The sequence below is a fragment of the Lepeophtheirus salmonis genome, chromosome 6 (assembly GCF_016086655.4).
Source record: "Lepeophtheirus salmonis chromosome 6, UVic_Lsal_1.4, whole genome shotgun sequence".
Classification (NCBI taxonomy): domain Eukaryota; kingdom Metazoa; phylum Arthropoda; class Copepoda; order Siphonostomatoida; family Caligidae; genus Lepeophtheirus; species Lepeophtheirus salmonis.
The window spans coordinates 9,531,983-9,553,809 of record NC_052136.2 but is presented as its reverse complement, the minus strand read 5'-3'; the positions used below and the strand labels follow the sequence as shown (position 1 = coordinate 9,553,809).

Sequence of the window (21,827 nt, the reverse complement as noted above, 5' to 3'; positions counted from 1 at the left end):
GAGTTATTATCTTTTCATTCATCAACTGTTATTAAAGTTTCTTCATTTTCTTCATCATCTTTATGAATTTATCGAGCATTTTGAGTTGCTTATTGTATAACTGACGTCTATATCTAATGGTATGCAGATATTTTTGAAATCCGCGCTCAAAACATGGTTTTTCTTTACTTTTATATATTCAGTAGAAATGAATTCAGCTATTTGGGGATCCTCTTCCACTATTTAGCCAATTATTTAATTGGTATAGTAAAATTATAACTGTGTAAAAGTACTTTAATTTAAGGTAGTCAATTATTTGCTTCAGAGCTCACAAATTCAATATTTGCTATATATTGTTATTGACTATTAGTTAGACTTATGTTGTACAAGAACCACCATAAAGTGGAGTACATTTCAAATACATTATTAATAATAACCGAACAATCTGGTTAGTTCATGTTTACAAGTGGAGTAAGAAATATGGTATACCTTATAAAAACGAGAAGATGCGCTCTAAACTTGTGGATGACTGCAACCACATCTATAGAGAGCTTATAGAACATCTCACAAGACTTATTGGAAATGCAAGCGAGATGGTTGTAGAGGTCGAGTTCATATTATTATGGAAACTCCCATTATAGTTAAGAGGTATGGCGAATTTATAGAATATATATATATTATGTATATTCTTTATTCCATTATTTGTGTTCAACGCAACAATACTTTGACCAATCTTGGTAATAGCAATAACAGACTCAAGAACATGTAAAATTAAAGTCGTCCCTGTAGCAACAGCAATTCAATCAAAACATAGCTGTAATAAAAATAACTATCCTGAGGGAGATCGGTATACTGAAAGAGGGTTTCCATGATCCCTCCACTTTCAATCCGGTACGGATAGTCCATTTTTAAAGATTATGCAAAAAAAAAAAACCCATAAAATATACGATTTCATATTATATTCGAACGAGGTATTATTCGTCCCAGTACAAAATCTTAGTCTTAGTTGTGAATAGAATGAATAATTCTGGTTAATATTGTAAAAACCCTTTCCTTCCTCTCCTTGCCAGGTTTATGGAGTTTTCCCCAAGCACGGTCATATATCAATCAAGGAAGGCGATCTATAGCTACCCTTGATATTAATATATAAAATCCCTTGCGGTATACCCAAAAACGTCTTTGTTACATTATTCAATGGCCACTGGAAGCTTAGGGCTACGGTTGATCCTGGTCTTAATCTGTCTTGAGATATGATGACTTAAAAAGCTGAAAAAATGCCTTGATTTAGCTTCAAAATATTAGAAATTGAATATTTTATATTTCTTACAAGGGATAAGTCAAAAGGATTCTGATCGTTGCAAGTATCATCCTATTTAATGTAAACATTTCATGCCAAAAAGTTATTAACAAGTAATTAAGTATTACAAATAATCACAATATATGTTAAAAAGTGTAACAACTTCTTGAGTAAATGACTATGAACATGTAAAATTAATGTCCTCCCTGTAGCTACACTTACTATATCTATGTTCATTCAAAATTATTTATTCGTGTTCCTTCTTTCTCTTTTCCTTCAGCTGAAGTACACGGGTAGAAAACAGTTCGAACTCATTATAATAAGAAACTAAAATTATTTAATATTAATTACTCAAAATGCCAAATTCATAATTTATTACAAAGGACTTTAAGTTGATTTAAAGGAAGACCTTAAATTATATGCGGAAGATACATTTATGCTATAATATATGTATGAGGGCGAAACTTCCCTGAGCGAAACTGCACAGGGCTTAACTTCAAGTCACGTAAATTTTGTAATATTAAATTTGACGTTAATCGTCGTTCTAAAAGTTAAAATCACCCAGAAAAATAAACAAAACAAAAAAATTATCTTTGCTGGCTTATAAAAATCAAATAAAATATTTGCTAAAAAAAAGAATAAAAATGAACTTTTATCTTTATTTAATACAAATAGTTTATTCCTGGATTAGAAGAAGTTCACAAATATGTTATTTTTTTAATAAAAATATATTAATACGGTTTTTCAATACAGATGGTATGAGTTAAAATCTATAAATATTTATTCATAATAGGACAATTAATAAATATTGAATTCAAAACTAAATAAGCTTCAATATATCACCAATATACTTTACATTAATCATTTCAAAAATAAATGCACAGTTTATAAATTAAACATTATCTGATTGAAGTTTGGCAACCTTTCTAGATTAGAGCTTGTTTTCAGATGATCTTTTTCTCACTTCCTGTCGGATGTTGTCAGAAACCAACATCACGTTGAAGAGGATTTTTGAAATCTTGCTAAGAATGCATGCCAATTAGTGACCTTGATCACACTATTGTTTCGATTGTATTTTCTGAGCTCTTTCTTGACTCTTTAAGGTGTATTTCTTTGATATGAACAAAGTTAGGGTGTATAGATGATTCAACTCCTAGACAGTTCAGGAATTGAAACCTTGAAAAAAAAAAATTTTTTTAAAGAAAAAATTGCTTTAATCATATAGAACAGTGGTTCTTAACCTTATTAGAGGTACTGAATCCTGCAAGCTTCATCAGTGCATTCACCGAACCCTTTCGTGATTGGAAAATTAAAATGATTTCTTCGGAATATAGGTAAAATTTTTATTAGTTCATAAAATGAACCATGCATAAGTTACAACCAAAAGCACTATGTTAAAACAACAAAAGCACAAGACTCGAATTTCAAACAAAAACATAACTCAATGAATATTTACTGCAAATTAATGTGTCTTTTGCTGTTGCATTTCAGACACAAGTTCAGAAATGCGAGGCTTCCCCTTGGCAAGTGCCGCTCTCATATCGTTTTCGCATCAGAGTCCGTTCGTTTTCTTCGTTTTTATGTCTACCATCCTCGAAAACGATTTCTCACAAAGATATGTTGTTACAAACTGTATGAGTATCTCCAGGGCTTTCTTAGCAATAAGAAGGTGGGGTACGATTTGATGACACCAAAGCGTTCACAGCGTTGTTGTTCTGAAGAGTTGCTGTTGAAGCTGGCTATGCTGAAATTCAATTATTTCATTAAGATATTCATAATTCACGTATGCTACCGTAACACTAAACGTGAATGGCTGTCTCACCCATGCTGGTTATGACCCTATGGTGGGGAAGTATACACTGAAAGAATTTGCAAGCTCTTCTAAGTGCATGAAAATGGCTTGCTTCAACTCTCCACATACAGAAATATATCAAATTCCAGCCGCATCTTCGATTTTACTAACACAATCGTCCAGTAGGGGATTATTTGCGAAGTTATAATTCTCTGTTCGTTGTTTCCATAAAGGTAGCTTTTTTATAAATGCCTTCAGGTTTTCTTCCACTTCGATCATGTTGACTCCACTGCCCTGCATCTGTCGACTGAGATAATTGAGAGAATTGAAAGTATCCGCCATGTACACCAAAGTGAGAATGAAATCTAAATTTTTGAAGTAATCTGCGTGACAAAGTCTGTCCTCTTGCAAAAACAGGTCTTATTTAACACGCATGGCAGAAACACGATTCAGCACCTTTCCCCTGGATAACCTCCGAACGTTTAAATGGTACAGAAGTACCTCGAATTCTGAGTGAGCCCATTTCTGTGCACAGCTTTTTGAAGATGCGGTGCTTCATAGCACTATTTTGTACGTAGTTCACACATTTAACAATAATTTTTAATACTTGAGCAAGTTTTGGAGGCAAGGTTTTTGTTGTTAACGCATGTTGTGCAAAACACAGTGTGTAGCAGTCATGTGTGGGGCATCGTATTTCACCAGCGCACCAAACCCAGAGTGTCGTCCGAGTATGGCTGCGGCTCCGTCCGAACAAACTGATGAAACCATATTCCATGAAAGATTGTTGTCTCTGAAGAAGTCATCCACGAGTTTCTTCACATCGACTGCCTTAATTGTTTTTGTAAGAGGCTTACAAACTACAAACACCTTCCTTTATCACGTCTTCTTTCATATAGCGCACAAATATTACAAGCTGGCTTAGATTAGAAATATCAGTGAACCTGGCTCTCTTCACCGTGAATTCAGCAAGTGTTATGCTCCTGTATTTCCCATCTCCATGCATTGTTCCTTCAGTTTTTCCGGTGCTAAAATAGAATTGTTCTACGTGGTAGTGCAAATTATGCATTGAGGATGCTGACTCCCATCACGTTCCTTTTTACATATGAATCCATACTGAGCGTATTCGTCAGACCACCTGCTAGACATAATTAGTAAGAAGGGATTAAAAGAAAGTAACAAATGACGTACAATCACGACAGCTACAAATTGACTACTGAGTGCACCAAGTTCCTTACAGTACATATATCAAACTTTAGCAACGTGGCCTAAACACCTGCAACCAATGTTGGACAAGCTGAGCTTATCGTCACAAATAATACGAAGGGCTTTATTTATTTTGTGCAATACATTTTTACTAAGGAACTAAATATTTTTAATCTAACACGGGGAAGAAACTTTTTTAATTTCACAATGGCACAGTCGCACTGAAAGCAGGTCTTCCGGTTTACAGTCGCACCATTGGATGCTGGGGCCATGTTCCTGAGAGTGTCTCACCGAATCTCTGAGGTTTGATCGAACCAAGGTTAAAGATCACTGATATAGAAGATTACTCAAGAAATACTCATTTTTAGTCTCCGTCTTTCATGAACTCACTCACATGTAACTACACAATATTTACATCTATTCATATGACGTGTTTTCTCCTCAAGAATGCAAAAATAATAATAAGATTTAAAAAAAAAAATGTTAGGATGACTTATGAGTACTATTGGCTTAATAATAAAAATATACAAAATTCATTTTGACATATATCAAAAATATATATATGCTTTATATCAGGGAGCACTAATACCTTACACCCTGTAAGGGAGGGTGAGGATACATGATACCAAAAATTATGTCATAACTTTCATAATTTTAAATATAATTCAACACCCAGACAACATGGCATAGATAGTTACCTGAGACAAATAATTCCAAAGTATTTTTGATGTACTGCAATAATTAATAGCTACATATTGGTGTTTTCGAAACTACCCAAAAGTAGGATACTTGATACACCTGGAGGATATATGATACAGGGTAGGATGAGACATGTTACAACAGAAGGAAACATGCAACAACACCCATTTTTATATTCAAACATATATTTTTCTTCTTAATTAAATATAATATATATATATATCATGAAAAATTAAAAATCTAGCCAATTTAATTTTATGAGAGGTTGTTCAAAAACAAAAAAAAAAGTTTTGTCCTCTGAGTTGAACTCATAATCTTTCTGTTAAGGAGGCAACAAATCTTGTCAATACTGACTGACACAACTTCATCACCACCTTTTTTACAAAACAGTTTTGAACTTTATTACTTATTTTTAGAACTAAACTTCCACATCGTCATCATCATCCTTCTCACCACTGACAATACCAACAAAATATATCTTCTGCATGTCTTTTCTCACCTCATATTCACACAACACAAAATATCCCATCTGAACATTAGGACGTTGCAAGTATTGCCTTGTCTTTATTTTTCCTTTTTTTCATTTCTTTCCTTGGCTTAGCCATTGGAAACCCTTTAAAATCCCTAGGACTAACAGGCCCCTTGAATGCGACGCCATCTGACGTACTAGCATCAGTCAATTCAACAAACGCTGTGCTCTCCAAACCAGCTTCACAAGCAGATTGTTGAGGGCATAATGGTCTATCTGAAACTTCGAACGGAGCGAAGGCATCTATAAAAATATTTGGGTTTAAAGGGCAAATTCCAGCCGCTTCAAAGCCTATAATAATATTCTGAGGAGTTGCAGCGCTTATGAAAGTGGAACAGATTAACGATGTCATGTCATAGATAGTGGCAGGTTGATGGGGATGGTCTATCACCCATGAAGATAGCAGGGCATCAAAGGTGCATTTGCCAGGCCCAAAAATAGTTATGTCAAGAGGCTGCGTCTTGTTGCTTGTTTGCGGCGGTATTGTCAGTAGATGTACATTATTGTTTTTAGCATAGGCTAGGATTGAAAAGTTAAGGTGGCTTTCATGGTTGTCAAGTACTGGAAGAACTGGGTCTTCAACAGTCGGGTTCGAATATTTCACAAAGTGTTTTATTAATAATATAAAGTTGGACGCGGTCATTCATCCCGAGGTATATACAAGACCCAATGAGCCTGGAGGCGCACCGACAAGTATGTGAGGTTTATAATTGAGCCGTGGAAAAACGAATGCAGGTGGAATTGTGTTTCCGGACGCACATATAATTCCTACTAACGTGACAAGCACCCCCTTCTCGGCAGATGTTGTCTGGCCAACTTGCTTATTTTCTCTCTCGGCAAACACTGCACTTGTGTCTTGTACGGTAGTGAAACTGGATTCATCCAAGTTATAGACACGATGTGACAGAAATTTATATTTGCTAAAGATATCGGCCAAGAGTTCAAAAAACTTGCCTATATTGTACCGATTAAATGCTGAAGCTCTTGCTAATGACGTCTTTTCAGGCCTCCACAAACTTAACACCGCATGTCGAGAGAGAAACCCCTGAAGCCATTTCACTCCTGCCATTTCCTCAGCTTCCCACTTTAGAGGGACTTTCAAATTATTGGCCCTTGCAGTCTCGTAGGCCAGCTTCCTTAAGTCAATGGGGGTGAGACCATAGAATAACTCACTGCAATGTAGAATATACTTCACAAGGCGATAACAATTTAATTAATATTATTTAAAACTAAAAACGTCTCTGTCTAGGTTCAAACATGTGTTATGAAGGAGACTTGATAGAATGTAGTCCATGTTATCCTTAATTAAAAAATAGGGTGTAACAAGTCTACTCCAAAGTGTTGAAATCAGAATAAGTGATGTGAACTGAATATTGAAACTAATAATATATTACAAGCATGTTAATTAAATGAACAACATGCAAGACTATGACATTTAATAAAATAAAATTAAATTCACATGTTTTGATGTGGAAGTACTCTATAACTGTAAAGATTATACATCCCATATCTTTACTTGATTTGATAAACAGAGGAAGACATTCACTTGTATTGGAACAGGGTGGTTGGATAACTTTACATTTTGAAGTTATTGGCTGTGTAACATGTCTCCTCCGTAACAAGTTTCCTCATTCTCCCCTATACATGTTCGATGCTATATACTCAGCGCGTTCGCTTGCAATATTTCATTATTACGACTACATTGATATTACTGAGATCAAAATATGTATATAATATAGGGTTTTTGTGTTAGCAAGGTAATATCGTGCTAAAGTCTTAGACTATCTCAGTCATCCTTTTGAAAATAAATTATCAAACAAAGTTGGATTCATGGTTTATTACGAAGAATGAATAAATAGAATATCAAAACTTTAAAAAGAAACTACTTTTTACCAAATTAAAGTGGCTTTAAAAACACACATTTTAGAGAAAATTAATTACTTGATTACTTATAAGTCACATTTATCACAATGTTTACTTATTTGCATGACATTAAGTGATTTGTAATAATTAAATCACTTCATAATTCCTATAGCCCCTTCTCCTCAAAGATATCCGTCTCCTTTTTCGAGGTGTAGAATCTACTCCACTTGTATCATCATAGGAATAAATCCTCTTTGAGGGTCTAAATGAAATGTCCTCACCATCCTTGGATTTATTTGTGGATAATTGAGATAACTTATTTACTATGGGCTCTTTCTTAGAAGAAGGGTAACCTCCTTTCAGAACAAGGAGATTTCCATCAGAGAGCCAAACTTCATCCGGATCCAAGTCATCTGGAATTTCTTCAATATTTGTAACCGCAATTTCATTAGTTTCGATTGGGAAAAGTTTGTGTATAAGACCATAGGGTGATCCTGGTTTATCTATGTTAAGAGAATCCTTTGGATTTACTGGATTTGACGCGATAGTTTTTGGAGTTTCAATCACTTTAATAGGAATCTTTGAAAAAATTAAGAAATACTGAAGTGGTCTGATGAATGATTAATTATACTTACGTAAATGATTCTTGGTTTTCGATTCGGGGGATTGTATTGGTATTTATTTTGATCGTCTACATAATCATGGAGTAATTGTCCATATTGAGTTTGACTTGGTCTCTGAAATGTATCAATTGTATTATATAATTAGCTATATTTAGGGTTCTGACTATTTATTAAGCTGAGGTGAGCGTTAATGCAACAATAGGTCTATGTTGATGAGAGGAAAATATGAATGCTCCTATGAATTATTCCTCTCTGGGTAGTTCCATCATATTTCAACAAATTGTCAAACAATTTTATACCCATTAGGATGAAAATATTAAATTTTTAGAAAAAAATTATAAAAATCCACACCTTTTAACAAAAATTCAAGGACTCGAACTGGACTTGATGAAAATCTTCAAGGAATTGTGGGTAAATATTTGAGCCTTAACTTAGACTTTCAGTTTAAGGACTTTTTCCCACCTCAAGTAAAAATATCCTAGTTCAATATTTCACAATGTTTTTTGTACTCACTTACATATATCTTAGTTATAAGTATTTCCTGATACGTAGATACGTACAGCATATGCATTTATGCATTTTGCGGTTTTTATAATGTAACTGAACAAAAAATATTTTGAACCTTGGTTTCTCCTCTTGTTATACAGAGTAGTCAAGACAATCTGCATCGATTACAAACTATTGTCGAACATAGAAAATGAACTATACAAAATAAAAGGTATCCCTTATTAATAAAACAAAGTTTATCTGTATGTTTGAAAAACAGTTACAGTGTACACTATATATGTATAGTGTTCCCTGATGTATAACATAATCATATTTAATCTATGAAATATCAATGTAGTCGTATTTATTAAATATTACAGGGGTGTGGGTGCATATAGCATCAAATGCGCATACAGGGTGAACAGGTAATCAACGAGTCCTCTTTTGTCTATTAAGCTTGAAATAGTTTATTTATACAGTTAGAGACATGAGGCTTAATGTTATAACAAATTGTATAATATATCTTCTCTTTTTCTCCTTTTTCTTTTTCTCTCTCTTTGTTTTTATATCATTTCTTTTTTCTCTCTCTTTGTTTCTATCTCTTCTAGCTGGGAAATACGAATATTTATGAACTTTTTTTATGAAATCAATTCAAAAAGGAGTTATATCCTTGAAATATTGTCGTGCCCTTATCTCAAATTGACAACGATATAGAGCGTTTTTGGAGAAGCTCATTCTTTTAAATCAAAGTTCATATTTTCAGCTATCCAATGATATATTTTTAAACTTTTTGAATCTATTCGTCTTGAAGCTATGTGCCTCTGAATAAAAAGCACCTATTTTCCACTTTAAACAAAGATAGTTAGAGTTAAAAGTATGATGCAAACATTTTCAAGATGGGTTTAAAAAATAAATAACTTATCCCTATCTTCAACACTGAGGGCTTAAAAAATCTTTGAATCTAAAAAATAGCACAAAATAACAAAAATGTATGGCTTTTTGGAATCAATTGATCAAATTGTGCTAAGTTGAGCATATGCTGTTCTTGTGCATACAAAAAAAGTGTGATTTTGTTTGTAAATGTTCTCACAAAATCTCTCGTTTAAATTTTACTCTTGAAAATTGAAAATAATAAAATCCGGACTACTATATAGGATCAACTCTATATATTTGAATATGCATGTAATTGCTTTAGTAATTATTTATGCAATATATATGCATGAGTGTATTTATAAAATGCAAGACTTGCATTGGTTATACCTTAAACAAAATTAATTAATAATAATTAGAATATACTTATGCAAACAAAAAGCAGGAAAATGTTAATTTTGTTGATGTATCTTTTAGCTTTCAACATTGGCTTTATTGATATAATTTTTGTAGGATGACATCAATTGTTTATAGAGTAAAAACCCAAGGTATTGAGACCAAGAGATTTTTTTTAAATTGTTGCTTTTCAGAAAGGGAAAGTTTTAATATAGCTGCTGTGTTCTTGGCATTAACACCAACATCAAGATTTAGAGGGAATTGTAATTAAATCTTCAAAAATTCGTGTCATGGCCAAGATTGATCTTGCTAATCACATCACTTTACAAATACCCAAAACTTGGGAGAAACGATTTGAAAGGCATGTAAATCAGAATCGATTCCAGATTTGATTATTTTTCCTACACAAGACATAAAAATATATTCCATGACTATTTTTAATCTATTTTTTATATAACATTGAAAACAAAGCAATAAACGATTAGCTAGATGTACTTTATTAGGTTAAAAAACATCACTAAATCAACTTTATTGTCTAAGATCTGTATGATAGCTAATGTCTATTTCTAGAATCACAATTTTATAATAATTTAATCCTTGAATTACTCTAATCTACTATAGTGGAAACAGAATTGCTAATCAGGATTTTGCATTTTCCCCAAAATATTCTAAGCCCTACAGCGAACAGTTTGAATAATTGTTTCTGCGAATATACCAAACTATTGAAGACTGTAAGTACTATAAACAACATAACCTTTTTTTTTTTATATAAACGATGAATTTTATTAAAAAGATTTTGAAATTAGAAACCGTATTTTAGTTAAACCAAGACGGGTTAAATCTGTATTAAATGGGGTATAACTGTAATATCAAAAATTTGTGATTTAGGCTTTTTTTCAAATTATTCATAAATAGTTGATCTTGTTTCCTAAGGTGAAAAAATATGAATAATACCTGGTAGAAACTAAAAAGGTACACACTCATTTACAATTCAAAATTCTGACTCATTTTAAACATAGAATCTATAAAATATTATCTGTCAGCAAAAATTTCTTAACTTTAATTCAGCTAAGAATTGCCAGAATGGGAAACAAGACTCAGGGGTTTAATTCGTGTGGGTCATACTCCAAATAAGGTTCCAAAGATAATTTGAGTGGCCAGAAAGACTCTTTATAATGCAAAAAAGAAGGTAGTAGATGATGGAAAGTTTGAATGGGAGAATGGATGTGGCAGTAAACCCATTACCACTAAAAATAATCTCAAGAACATCATCGGGAGAATTCAAAATGGCTACCCTATAGTCCAGATGCTAATCCTCTTGATTATTCATTTTGTTCACATGTTGAGATGAAGGGATGTCACGTCGTTAGTGTTGTGTCCGTCCTTTGTTAGAACTAAAGAGTGCAATCCAGTTCAGTATCGGTCCGGTCCAGTTCAGTTCTGCATGTATGTCCTAAAACTGATAAAGTTTAGCCTTTGATGACGCCAATTGACTTTATTTTTTAATCAGTTCTAGTACTAACAATCTGAAGGACTGACAGTCTAAATGACCAGTTCCAAGGACTGATGATACGACAGGTCCTTAGACTGGACTAACCAATTATATAAGGACTAATACTACACTACTACCTTTATTGTATCACTCTACACATAATCTGGTAACTAGGCAAAATAAGTCATTCATACAAACTGCTATTTATCTCTTGAGTACTCCAAGTCTATCATTAAACCATTAATTATTCACAACTTTTAAAATGAATTACATTTAACTACTTGTGATACATATTTCATGATATTAAAATCATACATCAAATTTTATTACATCCTCATATTAATTTGTAACATTTTATTAAAAGTGTAGCTATACATTTTTATTTATATGTGATAGCCAAAATTTATTCATAGAAATTATAAAATGTTTAATATATACGAGGGTGGTTTAAAAAGTTTCTGACCTACACGTGAAGATGGCAGCACTCGTAAATAAAAGCTAGTCACATATAAGGCTAAAGGCAAATTTATCTAGCATTTGTTGACAGTTACTCTCCAAAGTTTTAGCTATTTTGAACTTGTAGTTCTTATGTAGCAGTCGTTTGAGGGAGTTGGTGTGAGTATTTTTTTTTTAAATTGGACCAAATTGAGTGTCGCTCTGTTGGCGCAGTTTAAGTATAATAAATACGAGTTTTGGACCCAATTATTTATTTTGGATGAAACTTGGATACACCAATATACGCCCGAAAGAAAAATACAAACAGTGTGCTGCAAAATTTTATTAGATCAAGAGGCAATCACCTTCGTGAATTATTTTGAATAAAAAACGCCCGGTAACTATTTGGACGAGTTACAGAGATGGGAACATTGGTGGGAGAAGTGTATAGAAACTATGTTGAAAAAAAAAAATCATGAAAAATATTTTGTATCTTTGTAAAGTCGGAAACTTTACAGATTACCCTCGTATACATACAACGAGGGGTAAACAAAAAATTATATTCCAGTCCTTTTGCAAACGGAACATAAGTTTAATATAATTCATTACTTCCTTTATTAATTAAAAAGAATAAATTATGGAATAATCACGTATCATGTCAGAGGAGGTAATCGACAGCTGACAAAAAAAGAAATAGTTATTTTTGAGTTAGCGAGTTAACACTCTGATATAAAGAGCGTCATGGAGGTGTAGAGTCAATGAATGCAGTCGTCAACTAGGCCTGGATTAAAATTGATCTGGACTACAACCATGAGCTTACTGCCATTGTAGCAGCCGATAGTAGCATAATTGAATAGAGAAACAGTTGATGATAATGTAAATTGTTTTTGTATAAAATTAATATTTTTTTAACATATATTATAGGAAATATATAAAGAATTCATGAATAAAATACAAACTCTGTATATTTGGAGTTTCCGCTCTGTATAAATTTAAATTCTAAAAGGTATTATTTGAAGAACATCGTCCTTTAACTTATTAACGAGAATTCACCTATAACTACATTGGATTAGTGTGGTTTGATTTATCCATTATATTATTACTTCTTCAATGAAGGGAATAGTTATTAATCATTGAGTCAATAAAGAAATAAATGCAAAATATTTAATATCAAGGATTCTTTTAAATATTCTAAAGGAAATGCAATATTCCATTGTTTTAATGTAAAAAAATAAAAGTTCCATTGAAATCATCCATTCATAAAGTGCAATCCCAGAAATAACAATCTATTTATATAACATATAAGATTTTTGTGCTGGAAGTCATAAGAACAGTGAAATAATTTACTGTATCATTAGCTCTTAAAAATATATTAAAATTGCAGAAGAGACCGGGAAAAGTTGTAACACTTTTTCTTTTTAGATCAATTACTCAGAGTTAGTTTGACATAGACAGAGGAAAATTTTATCACAACATACTTACAAGTGTTTACTATTGTTTTGAATTTATTTAAAAGTTATACTACTCATTAGTTTTTCCGTAAATTGCACCCAAAAACAACCCGTCATATACTTTTAATGTCGCTGTAGCCAGAAACGGTTGCAACAGTTAAGAAATGTCATATTTGAGATAGAAATGAAGAAAATCAGGCAGAGTAATACTTTGTAAAGAGCAAATAACTACACTTTTTATTAGATTGAATGATTAAATTTCAATGTATCAAAATCAAATGTATACATAATTATTTAATTCGATCATTTTAGTCTTTAAAACTTTTGCATGACCCGATAATAGTCCATAACTGACAGAGATATCTTGATGACACATTTGGCTGTATGGTTTTCTAAGGTAAAAAAATAAATTGTAAATTTATCTTTCTCTTGATATGGATTCAAGACTACTTTTGTGTTGACGCATTACATGTATGTAATTAAGAAATTTGACATTAAGAAGAGGAGGAAGGGCTTCTAAATATATCTTCATTTAAATATACATTGAATCACTCCTATATCGAAGTTGGAATGTGAAGGGTTCGTATCATGTTGGAATTTGTATTGTTGTTTAAATATTTATTAAAATGTTTAAAATACTTGAATTAATTACCTATTCAAAGATATATTAGTAGAAAAGTATGAATGAGGATCATCAAAGTATGGTATGATGGTATACCATTGAACAGTTGTCAACTTTCAATTAGTTATTAGTGCTTTTTATAGTAAATATTTGTATTACATTTTATTCGTCTTTAATCTTTTTTTACTCAGTGTGTGTTATTAATCTTCACGAAGTCTAACTTTATGTTAATCTATTTTATAATTAATTTTGTCTAATGGAACCAATGCCTTTTTGATTGTAAGCCCTTGGCATTCATTCCCATCCGGGATTCACCTCGTTCCCGATATTTTTGGCAACAAGTGTGATTTGCGTATTGGGATACATTACTTTTATCTTAGGTAATAAACATCCCTTAAACATAATCTTTTAAAAGGCTTTTGGTAAAAAGAAAAAGTAATTACGATTGCTATCTTACTTGTACTGATAATATATAAATATTTATGCAAATCTGTACTTGTCTATTAAAACAAAAGCAAATTTGGACATTGTGGGCGGTGTTTTAAAAAATCTACACCTATTTTTTTTATATATACGTTTGACGCAGAAAAGCATATGTATTTATGATTTATTAGTAAACTTCATGGGGATGTCCACATATCCGAATCAAGAATCCTCAAAGCATCGAATTGGTCAAAGAAAATGTAATACATATAAAAGTTTTAATAAAAGGCTATGCTTAATATGTAACAAATTACAATGGGTTCTCAGACGTGGAAAGGGGAAATACACTTAGAAATAATAAAGAATCACCTTTTAAGCACAAATACAATTTATAAAAAGCTCAAAAAATTAAAATCTTTATACCAGTATATACTATAATAGTGGGATTTTACAAACTCAGACCTATATTTTAATAAAGGAGATGAAAATTAATTAAGAATCGTAGTAATTTACTCATTAACCATATGTAGATATCAGTATGTACTTTTAAATTAAAATAGTTTCATGAACAAAAGAGCTGACAGGCTGGCCAACATAACTTCATTATGCATTTATAAAGTATAGAAAAAGGCAAATTTCAATTGAATAAATATTTGTTTTACAACTTAGGGCACATAAGATTTCAGACCCTCTGTATACTGAGTTTATATAAGCACATACTAATGTTAAATAACGTGTCTCACAGAAAAGATAAGACTAATATCACTGTTATAACTGTTAGATACATTATGATTGGGAGTGTTCTGTCATGATCCTCTACGAATAAAGTCTGAGACTGGGCTAAGCAAAAGGCAAGGACTAAAGTTTAATATATTCAATCCTTCTTTCAAGCCACAACTCTGAAATAGATTCCGTCGTCCATTTGGTGGAAGAATGAAATGTGTTGACTCATGAAGAAAGTCCAAATCCAATTTTGATCCTTAGAAATTGGTGAAATATAATGGATTCAAATTCTCCTTTGATCTTCCAGAGTGGAATTATTTTCCAATTTTACAGCACACATTATTTAATAACGATAACCACGTACTTCTCAACACGCTCAATCAAACATTATAATAAATAAATAAAACAAAAACAGCCATGGACAATTTTATACTTGAGGCCTGAGTTCGTAGAAAAAAAAAGGAAGAAGTTATTTGTTCTCCTTTTAGGTTGATAGGTTGACAATTTTTGGCAGTTTTAAAGTTAACTACTTGTCAAAAATTACATAAAATTTTGTTCATTTCCTTTTCTTACAATGTAATTAGTTATATTGTTACCAAAATTGAAGATTGTACCTACTCCTGTTTCGGAGATATCGGATGGGTATTTAAATACTCCTTCGCCCAAATAAATATATAATTTATCTGAGTTTATTTTAATTACTACCCATTATTATGTTACAATAATATATTGCAAATCTATATTAATTAAGCAAAGTTTGTCCGTCTATAGATGCCTCATTTTTTAGTATATGCTTAATATTTAAGAACTGCGAGACTACTACTTAATCCTTGGTAATAACAATGTAGCAACGAGGGTGTGTATCTCAAATTATAAAAGAGACCTGGATATACCTGGAAACAAAGTGTATCTGTTCGTCGATGGCCAATAACTCCGAGCATTGCCAGGTATTCCGGCTAGTATATAATGATACCATTATTTCCAAAAATGAGGATATAATGAAGCAAATAAGTGTCGGTTTGAAGGGTTAATATTTTAAAATTAATAATTAAATATTAATAAACTTTGATTCTTGTTTTTTTAAGTTGATTTTCAACATGCGTTATTCTCCCTCATAAGACAATAAATTTCATCAATTTATAAAAATGTATGCAAAAAAACAACAAGGTGTTTAAAGAGTAAATGGCCAGGGACAAAAAGACTTTACATGTGTCCCTTTCAGTGTCGATTTATGGATAGGAAGATTGTTAATATTTATAAATGAAGAAATTTAAAGAGAAAATATTAATACATTTTGAGCTATCATTTAAAAAATATTATGTTTTGTCTTTTTTTATTTTTAATTAAACTTATATCTATTTTTAGTCGAATATCAACATTTTAACCTCAGAAAACCAGATTTTTTATTAATTTATAAAAAAATCACTGGATAAGATATAAAAAGCGGAAATATTTGTGCAAAAAAGATGGTTGGTCATCCTACAAGACAATATATTTACAAATTTCTGGAACATTTATATTCTTGTTTATATTTTTTTAGAAAATAAATGTTTGAAAGATAATATAAAAAGGCTAGAACCCTGGTATAAATTTGAAGGGATTACATTCTACCAAATCTTTTTCATTATTAATTGCAACACACTTCTTTCTGTTTGTCCAGAGTTCAAATTTCAGATAAATTTAAATATTATCGAAAAGTACGATTTAAATACTATCAGATCTCACCTTCAAGACTTTATTCCGAAAAACCAAATCCGAAAAAGACGCTGATCTTCGTATTGCCGGTAACCGGTTGACCACAAACGGCACATCCTCACCTTGGTGAACTGATCCTGCCTCTCCAACTACAAAAGTCATACAAAGTAAAATGCACAAAATTAAACTACAGAATATTAGACACTTCATTTTTGAGATGTGTGTAACGTTTTTTAAATAATTCACTCATCCATTCAGAGTAGATTAATAATGTTTGTATTCTTTAAAAGTGTTTTAAAATAAACTTCATATTTTATATTTTGTTATCACGCGTAATTCCTGGGGTTGGGCCATTATTCAAAGCGTGTGCGGATTTACCTTTGAGCATTCCTTCCATACTTCCCCCTTTTTTCAATTGTTTTAATTAGGGAAACAGGGATTTGTTAGAGTATGAATAATAATAAATGCAAATTTGCACATTTCAATGGTGATATATGTTGGTCATTTCTTGTTATTTATTTTTATATTCTGTTCAGTCAGTTTTAATTGACATCACGCTTGTTTTACGCTTGTTTTACGTAGTATTGTTTTGTATTGATGACTAAGAGCACATAAGGGTTTGTGTTGTTCCGTACATCGTTACCGGATACTGATACATTTAAAATGGTACTATACTAAGTTTATATTGGAACCCATTAGTATTTTTGGGTATACCGGTACTAATTATAATCATACTGGTTACTCAGTTATTTAAAATGGTGCTATACAAAATTGATATTGGAACCGATATTATTTTTTTGAATTTTCCGTCAAATTGTGAGATGGAGTTATAGTATTACCATTACGCCAGCTGACCTCAGAATTGTCTTTGAAGTTAATATAGAGTGTACCCTATGAATTGTGAACGAAGCTAAACTTTATAGAGATTCTCAATAAGAAAAGTAGCAAAACCATGATTTTTTATATTTATGATACTTTATATGAAAAATTTAATCTCAAAGTGGCCACTCTTGGCCTCTACCATGATCTCGATCGTAAACCTGAAGGCCTTGCAGGTCTTCTCCCGACATGTCAGCCCAATCCTTCTCCACGACAGCTTTTAGGGCGTTTATATGGAAGGTAGCACATACCTTCCTATTGATGGCACCCCAGATCTCATAATTAAGAGGCTTGCAGTCTGGTGAGGATGGAAGCCACATTGACCAGGCCCATAAATTAGTCAGGTTGTTTTTTTTGCCCTTGTGGCCGGGAGCAAAGTCTTTTGAGAAAAGATAATTGCTCTTGGGGTAGTTGGACTTCAACCAGGATAACTCCACTGTCTCCATGACCTTGATGTACACGTCTGTACCAATTTTGAGGCCCTTTAGAAACCAAAATGTCCAAAAAGTCGGTTGTTCTTTTCCGATTTTGTCCACTACTTCCAGACTTCTTTTCAAAGCTCTTGTTGTCGCCCTTCAGCCTTTTAATCTTGGTAATAAGACCATGGGAGAAGGAAACGATGAGATCTCTTTAGTTATAACACATTCCGCGTCAAGAAGTACTGACAGATGATTTTTATTGGCCTCTGTCTATGTTGTTCTTGGTATGATGTAGAAATTTTTTTCACAATTTTTTTTTCTTTGTATTATTCTACTAGTTCATATTACAGAAAAAAATTAGTAAAATATTTAGTAATTGAATGAAACCCTTTCAACTTTTCATACAGGATTCGTAGGAAAGGGCTGCACATAATACATTTAATTCTCTAGGAGCGTCCATAAATCAAACTTACAGATATAGAACCGGTATTTGCAGTGCCATTACGTCACAAAAAATATTTTTAGTCAAAAAATATCGAATATTACCTAGATTGGTACCGCAACCAATATATAAAAAAACATTATGAAAACGCTTAAACTAGTCATTATGCCGTTAAAAAATTGGGCTACCAATGACGTAAACCCATTAATTTCTTAACTAGATCCCCAACCTTATTCCCAAATTATGTGGATGTCCGTGCATGTAAATTGCCCATAACGCCATTTTCTTGATATATTTTTAGTCTCTAAATTAGTGAAATACCGATATTAATATTGATACAAGAACTGCAATTAAAATATTGGCATATAGCAATCCCAAAATTCCATCCTAAATCTGAAAGAAGTCACCTATTAAAACATAAAATCTATCTCATTGAATAATTTGATTATTTGTCTCGTCTATAGTGGATGAATAAACACATCCAATATTTATTTCAGGATAGTAAATACTGTAATTATGTCTTGATTTAGAATAATGGGAAATAACTATCGATCATTTTACGAATTAAATTGGTAAATTGAATACCATTTTTCAACTCAATCATCATTAACATTTATATACTATTAAGAGAAAAAACAAATTAAAGAAGACAAGACTCAGTCATAAAACAAGGGGGAAACGACAGCTTTGCTGTTATCAGTGTAATAAAGATAATAAAATTTGTTTATTAAAAATATCATATTTAGAAACAAACTTAAGTATACATTTTTTTGAAATGAAAATGTCAAATTATGATGAATTATAATTTAATCTTAATTATTCAATTTTAAGCCCTATTAAATACGTTTTCTCTCTATCAACCCTCTTTAATCAGTTGTACTTTCTGTCAAAAAAGTACCAGGAATTGTTAAATATAACACAAATTTCACATTTAATCGTTAAAATTTCTTTTGTCGTCTTCAAAGTAATCACCATTGGATTTAAACCAGGGGTTTAAAGGGAAAATGAACCTACACTATTCTCTTGCAGAATAGTGAACATTAATCCCACTTCCTCCCCCAATTCGTTTGACAGTAATTTTTGAGTTATAGATTACGCAAATAAGAACTTCCCCCTCTCCACCCTAAATTCATTGCCGTAGCCCTCCCTTATGCAACAAATCCAAGTTGAGTCTTTACACACACACCCAAGTCCTTGAATATTTGCATCGAGTACAATCAAAGTCTTCAGAAAGTAAAATAGTAGTCAAGTCTGGAGTATTTGATTGTAAGATCAAGTTAAATCACAAGCAGTCAAAATATAGACTCAGGTCCAAGTCGAGTTGCAAGTCTCGAGTTCAACTCCCCATCTCTGCTAAACATAATGGATAACGAACCTCAGGGTACAATGCCCATGCATCCATTACGGCAGGGGAGGGCGATCTATGTATGACTTTATCTCTGATTTACATGTATACAAATTAGGTTTGTGTTCAATACTACCTTACCCGAGACTAAGCCAAACCAACACTTTGGAGCCTAGATCAAGATACAAGGTATATCAGAGGTGTTGTTTTCATTGAAAACCCGCCCTTTTTTGTGACGGCCTAAGGTTAAATATTACAAATATCCGAGAAAGAGCATTATTTATCACTGCTAAGTGATATTGGACGCTTAACCTATACATCTCCGTATCTTAAATTAACCAATAAAGGACCAAGGCTCTGAGGGATAGAGACCGAGACGAGACCAATGCCTTCAAAAATTGTTATGAACACTGATTTTGATAACCAAATTCCTACTGTGTATATGTGTATGTTCTATGTTTCCAATCTTTGAGACACCTAACCCACAGTACTTCTCTTAGAGTATAATGAAATTACCATAAGCGCAAAATAACAAAACAAAGGAGCAAAATCTCAGGTTAATGTTTGCATGAGGAAAGATCAATTATCCTTCACAATGTTTGTCCCATAAATAACACAAATGACGAAATATGTTAAACCTACCTATTCAACCAGGAAATATCTGCACATTATATTATTGGTTTGAACTTAGAACATTTAGTTAAGGTCTCTGGTATTTGAAAGTGTGTAACCTTTCCAGTTCCTATGAAATATTTACATACATTCATGTACGATTGTATATTAATTATATTTCATCTTTTATATATTAAAGGAGGAGTTAGACTCAGGGAATATTCAATAGCTTACTTTTGATTGGTTAAATACTTCGACAATTTGAATATGTCGTGAGTTGTGACCATAATATCGTATCGAATCATTTCCAAATTATAAATTCGAAAATGGGAGCTACATCAAAGATAAGTAACATTCAAATGAAATATTACTCATTGATTTTGATACGGATTTTTATTTTTACATTGTATTAGGTTGGGGAAAAAATAATTTCGTAGTTAATCTAAGAAATCAAAACTTATACGTCCACAACAAAAAAAAAACACGTTATTCACCACGAAAGAAATGATAACCTTCATAAAGACAGTTTACTTACATATATATATTATTTAGCTGTTGTAAATGTAACATACATACTTATATATACCGGGTGTAGCAAAAGTAATGAGACCTTCTAAAAATACAATTTTCAAAAGGTGTTGATGATTAAATCTTAAAGTTCCGACTATTTTTGAATAGCTTTGATTCTAAATCTTTGATTGATGTACATGTTATAAACAAAAAATCGGTATATGTCGCGATGGAGGCAAGAAGAGCCATCATAGGGAATTTAATCCGCTCCGAGGGGGCCACCTCAGACATCATGAAGGCTAAAGAAATGGTTTGGCTCTTGGGGACAACCTTAAGGAAAAACCCAAGAGTGGAAGATCCACCAAAGTGAAGCCTGAAGATATCATGGAGGCATTCAAGGTTAACCCAACGATGAAGATGTCAGAGTACTCCAAGAAGAAAAAGGTGCATCTGACTACTGTGGGTACGACCGTCCAAAAGGCTAGAGGAAGGTCGATTAGAAGAATTTAGAGGCCACTCCTGCCCTATCGTCAAAAAGAACTCCGTCTTCAACGATGTCAACAACTCTTGAATGATCTTACGCACAACAACAACCAGGTAATTTTTCCGCCCTTCTACAACAAGCAAAATGATCAGGTGGTATGCTTTGGCAAAGCTGAAAACAGCATACGGACAGTCACCAAGACCAAACATCCGGTCTCTATGATGATGTTTGGGGTTGTGCGATCAACTGGAGAAAAAATGACTCCAAATTGGTTTCCTGTTGGATACCGTTTATCAACAAAACCGTGAACAAGTCAACAAGGCCAATTTCGAATTTCAGCAAGACAAGGCTCCTGCCCATACTGCTAATATTGTAGAGGAGTGGATGAGTAGCAACATGAAATTTTGATCCAAGTACCGTTGGCCCCCTCAAAGCCCAAATCTGAATCTACTCGATTACTCCATTTGGTGGCAAATTGCAAAGAAGGCCTGCAAAGATCGCAAACCGAATATTGATTCCCTGAAGATCTCCGTTAACTAGCAGGGGAGGATCAAGAAA

The 21,827-nt window shown here is 32.4% G+C and overlaps 1 long non-coding RNA gene across 1 annotated transcript; it reads right to left on the bottom strand.

Moving 5' to 3' along the window:
* Window positions 1-2,605: 2,605 nt before the first annotated feature.
* On the bottom strand, window positions 2,606-4,690 carry LOC121120938 (uncharacterized). Its single transcript, XR_005865273.2, has 4 exons — window positions 4,257-4,690; window positions 4,095-4,203; window positions 3,099-4,048; window positions 2,606-3,020 (listed from the first exon to the last, which is right to left on the bottom strand). It is a non-coding gene; the product is annotated as an uncharacterized lncRNA (long non-coding RNA).
* Between the last annotated feature and the right edge of the window lie 17,137 nt (window positions 4,691-21,827).